Here is a 6,000-nt window from a genome sequence, read left to right as displayed (position 1 = left end):
AGCATGCAGATTGGAGCACACCCAGAGAGACTGCTTCCCACCTATTTAAGTAGAGAAAGGACCTGCTCTCTCTAACTGCTTGCATATGAATATATGTGAAGTAGGTAGTGTTCAATCATACAAAGAACCTTCCACTGTATTATTTATCAGAATGTCAGTGTTCATTATAGGTATTTCTAATATATTGTACATATTTAATTCATCACAGTCTATACGTGTTGCCAGTATCTTGCAGTAGGGAAAAGTTCCAAAGATAGATTTAGTTTCTAATTTCTCAGAAAAGGAGGTCTCAAGAGGTGATTTTTTTTAACATATCAAAAAAGCTCAAGTCTGTACAGTCCATTTGCTGGGATTCCTAAAGTAGGCTTTCCATGGATGGTCCACCTGAGCCAGGCAAGTGTCTAGGATGTGCTGGATGGATGCATATGTTACAGGAATCTCCTCTGCTTTTCTCCTCCAGTAATTTTTTTAGGAAGGGCTCTATATCCAAAGACAAGGAGAGAATGATGTGTGGGTGGTTAATAGTGAAAAAGGAAACATATTCAGAGAGGTCAGCACAAAGGGAGAAGTAGCAATGAATTGTTTCTGGGTTTGTAACTCTAATCACTGTAGAGAACATTAACAGACAAAGCATGTGGAGGAGCACTGTTGGTCCCTTCAAGCCATATATAATAAGGGAATGTAGAAAGGTGAGACTGGAGAGATGGCTCAATGGTTAAGAACACTGACTGCTCTTTCAAAGGACCCAGGTTCAATTCCCAGCACCCACATGACAGCTCACACCTGTTCGTAACTCCCGTTCTAGGATCTCATACCCCCACACACATACATGCAGGCAATACCATACATTCAGGCAAACCACCAATGCACATTTAAAAAATAAAAAGTACAGTAAGGTGCTGCTATAAAGGCATTACCTTCTGAGTTTAGACTCTTCCTACGAAATCCTCTTTTGTGGAAATATCTATTATAGAGGCAGACAGATCACAACTGAGTGTTGTAGAAGGTGGATTATGACCAAAAAGTGACCCAACCCAATAATGTCAACCCACTAGAGAGACTATCTACCAGATTGATGATGAGCTACAGCAACAAAACATACCAAGTGATTATAATGGATGTGGATCTGATGCTAGCTAGTCCTTGCCCACGCTACACCCCTAACATCCAGTGCCCAAATAATGTTAAGGCACTATACAAATGGAAAAAAATGTTTCATATAGAATTCTGTCCCCATCCCCACTTAATATAGCCTGACTATTAGGCAAGAACAGAGTGGTTAAATGGTGTGTCTAAAGTCACAAAGTTCATCTGTGTCAGAGTCAGAAAGCACTTCACCCTCTTTCATTTGCACGGAATTTCTCAAGAGAGAGAAACCATCCCCAGACTGTTTAATTATCATAGAAACTACAACCTGAACTGACTTCGGGGAAAGGGACATGGTCAGGTATGACCATTAGAACAGGAAATACTTTTAAATAAAATGTCCTACTGGACAAGATATGTAAGAAAGTAAAATCTGTGCATATTTCTAGGCAGTATCTATGAGTATTAAAGGCAGGAAAAAGATAGCAAGAAACAAAGAAATAAGGTAAACATGGATGGGCCAGGAGTTTCAAAACAAAACTATTCAAGGGTAAGTAAAAGACAAACGTGAGGTCTAAACAGCATGCACAGAGCACAGAGATCCGGCAAGATTATATAATGAAGTCAAGAGAGTGTAAAGGCAGGCACTAACACAGCCAAGTTGAAGTATAAAAGGGCGATTGCACCAGAGATTAAGATAAATAAAATAATAAGGCATTGTTCCAGTACATAAGGAAGAAAAGGTCAATGGAAAAATAAACAGGGCCTCTGAGAGGCTACTGGAGTAATTGACAGAAGAAGCAGGCAAAGCTCTTTAAGGAAAAAAGAAGTAACTGGAGGCCTTGGCTGCCTCAAAGCTCCCCAAGGCTACTAGAAGGGAGAAGAGGCAAGGACTTGCAATCTGCAACTAGACAGATCCACAGGGGTTTGTTGCAAGGTAGGAAAGGATCTGTGTGGTAGGATGACCAGAGCATGAAGTACTGGAGACAGAGAAGTGCCTCTCCCCTCCTCCCCCATTGTCTCTGAGACAGTGCCCAGGACATCAAGGCAGAAGCAAAAGGGAAATCTCCAGAGATGAGCAGAGGCGCTGTCAGAAGCAGAGGGGACTCTCAGGGGGGGCAGAACAGTGCTGTGCAGGGTATGTGTGGATGTGGACACTGAAAGTGCAAGAGAAGCTCAGGGCAAGTGTGAAATAAGAACAGGAAGAGGAGAGAAAGAGACAGAGAGAGACAAAGAGACAGAGACAGGGGAAGGAAGGAGGGAGGGAGGGAGGGAAGGAGATAGAGGGGGAGGGAGGGGAATGTGAATAGGGAACCGAGGAGAGGGCATTTTAAAATATTAGGACAAGAATGTGAAATAAGGTGGGGGGAGAGGGAAAATAGTAATTTGCCATAAAAGAAGTCATGAGAAGGGTAAGGAGGACTGAGCTCTCCACTCTGTAAATCCTGCTTAAGGCTGAGCAGCTGCAGATGGCACAGTTATAACTCCAAATCAAACTTGACTGTGTGACCTTCTATCTGGATAAAGTGTGAAATTCATCTGCGATCCTGCACAGTGCTCTCTAGTGATACAAAGTTCCTACAACTAGGATGTCTCTTCAATAGCTTCCTTAGCAATCTTCCTTCCCTCCCCCTAAAAAAACCAACGTTCATTCAAGTCCGAAGTCATCCTCATAGTTCACATTGATCTAATGCCCATACAGGCACCACACACACACACACACACACACACACACACACACACACACACACACACGCACACACACATACACACAGACAGGCACACACACACACAGGCACACACAGGCACAGGCACACACACACACACACACAGGCACACACAGGCACAGGCACACACATACACACAGACAGGCACCACACACACACACACACACACACACACAAACACACGCACACACAGGCACACACATACACAGACAGGCACACACACACAGGCACACACATACACAGACACACACACAGGCACACATACACAGGTATCACACACACAGAGACACACAGAGATCACACACACACACACACACATAGGCACACACAGACACACACATACACACACATAGAGACTACACACACATAGGTACACACAGGCACAAACAGACACACACATACACATACATAGAGACTACACACACATAGGTACACACAGGCACACAGACACAGACATACACACACACAGACACACACAGACACACACACACACACACACACACACACCAGACACACAGACACAGGCACACACAGACACACAGTGACCACACACACACATAGGCACACACAGACACACAGAAGTACACACAAAAACACACATACACACAGGCACACACAGACACACAGAGACCACACACACACACACACACACACACACACACACACACACACACACACACAGGCATGGTTTCCCCCACACAATGACATTGAGAATAAGACCTCAAGACTCCTCTCTGTTGAGCCTTCCTTCTACTACTAAGAATATTCTCAGGTTTCCCAGCAACTGGAAGAGAATTGCTTACGGTTAGTTTTGTTTGTTTGTTCTGTTTTGTTTTGTTTTCCTTCCATCTTGGAAGTAAAAAAGTTATTTCACATAGACTCAAACTTGGCAACTGGACCCTGGCCTCCATGGGTCTAGGATCTCCTCCTGCAGCCTTTCCAACTGAAACCCCAATTACTAGGCTCTCCCAGAACCCACTGTGGGGTTAAAAAGCCTCACCCTTGGCACCATGGAAAGCAGGTACTAGAGGCCCTCCCAGACACTGCTGACCACGGGAGACTCAGGCCAGAAGCCCTGGAAGACCTACAGAAGCCTCTGACTCCTGCTAGTGAACCATCCAGGGTGAGGGACCACACTGGAAATCCTACACCCAAAAGCTAAAGGTCAGAGCCAGTCGGAAAGCTGAGGGCTGGCTTTGCCTCAGAATCCACAGGACTTCCAGCGGAAGGCTTCACAATGGCTTGTCCCTTGATGCAAAGGAAACACAAATAGCACTTGGAGAGTTTTCTTATAAACTCTTGGGATGGAATGGAGAGGAAAAAAAATACCAAGGAAATAAGTTTTAACTTTGGAAAAGTTTAGGTACCGGGAGGGGGTCAGTCTCTGGAGATGAAAACACGTTGAAGTTCAAAGTCTATTTGCATAGTAGCCTGGACGATTATGTGAATCTCTTTAGCTCTCACTTTTTGGGCCTTGCCTAGCTGAAGGGGTGGAAGGTAGAGGCATGGTTTTGTTAGCAACCTCTGATCCTTTCTACCTACCTACGCTTGTTGTGAGGACAAACCAAGATAATGCTTGTAAAATGCTGGCAGCTGGTCTTGCCACGTGATAAACTCTCAATAAAATTTAGCAGTACTGTCAGTTTTTTTGTTATTCTTTCGTCTACACAAAGGTGATTTCAAAAAAAATTACAGCAACTTATCTACTTGGGCGGTGAAGACACTTGTCTTTGGGATCAAATGAGAAAATACATGTTTTGTTTTTTGGGTTTTTTTTTTTTTTTTTTCAGGCTAGCATAAACTTTTTAAAGCGCTCGGTAAACGGAGGTGATACCGTCAACCATAAGGCTGTCAAACGGACTTTCAAACTCTCTTAAAAGAACAGGGTAGAGGGCAACCTCTTTTGGAACGCAGGCGTTTCTTGGCCCAAAGGAGTAAATTTCTCTGGGACCAAAAAAAAAAAAAAAAAAAAAAAGGCATTGAGCGGAAAGAACCGGTTGCCAGCCTAAATGAGGACAGCCAGCCGGAGGCCTGCGGGGCATCGCGCCCTGGGGGACCGCGCCCTGCTGCCTGCGGGTGCGCGCTCAGGACTAGATGGGCAGGCCAGACAGTTCCAGAGAGGGACTCAGAGGGATGCCAACTCCGCGCCCAGTCTGAGCTCCAGCCCTGGCTAGGCAGCTGTTCCCGAAGAGCCAGAAGTCACTCAGACAAGGGCCTTAGCTCCGAGTTTCACTCTTATCAAAGAGAAGACTTCAGATGAAAGAGTCCTCCTGTTTAATTTTCGACTAATACGTTCGAAAGGCTTTTTAATTGCTTGCAAATGCATTTTCTCTGTACGATTATGGAATCCGTGTTGCCTGTCGGCTGTAAGGCTGAGCCAGAATACAGATCCATGTTAGGCTTTTGACAAACAGCTCGCAGAGCGGGGGTAGGGTCGCACAGGAGGGAGGGGGAAAAAGAGAGAAGGAAAGGGAAATTTTTAAAAATCAGTGACAGCCCTTAAACCGAAATGACTCGAGAGTCTGACAGAAATGTCAATTTCCCTTACGTATTCTGCAGTCATCTCTTCAAAAATGGCCTGCCTTTTCTCCTTTGCAACTGGGAAACATTTTTATGTAAAGTGGCCACTGGGTTGCTGAAGGTGAAGTGGTGAGGTACAGGAGAGGAAAGAGGAGCTAGGGACTTACAAAAAAAGACCCAGAAAAAGAAGCAAGCAACTCACTAGAAAAGGGAGGGATAATGGGGAGGGGCCCGAAGAGAGATGGGGGTCCCTGTCAAAGAGTCAAGAGAAAGAGAGGTCCGTCTACATGAGTCATTTTAAAACACTTTCAGCATGTCTGGAGCACTTCTCTCTCCACCGATCCGGTGGAGGCAAAGTGAATCCACCAGAGGTTTCAAACACTGGATGGGAAAGTCCGCCAGACTTATCTCTTCAGCCCCTGAAGGAATGCTCTGCTCACCAGCCCCCTGCAGCTGTGGTGAGGGAGGGGGGCGGGGAGGAGGAAGGCTCCCTTATAAGCCCATGGACCTAGAGAGGTTCCGGGTCCTTAAAACCCTGAGTGATTGAAAGGGTCCCTGACAGGGAGAGTAATGATAAGAATATCTTACAGGGCCAAAGCTCCAGTTAGAAACCTATTCAGGAAGAGTTCCTCAAAGGGCTGGGAATCCTAGAAGAGGTAGAGGGGTC

The sequence above is a fragment of the Peromyscus leucopus genome, chromosome 16_21 (genome assembly GCF_004664715.2).
Source record: "Peromyscus leucopus breed LL Stock chromosome 16_21, UCI_PerLeu_2.1, whole genome shotgun sequence".
In the NCBI taxonomy this organism is placed as follows: domain Eukaryota; kingdom Metazoa; phylum Chordata; class Mammalia; order Rodentia; family Cricetidae; genus Peromyscus; species Peromyscus leucopus.
Note: the sequence above shows the minus strand (reverse complement) of the source record.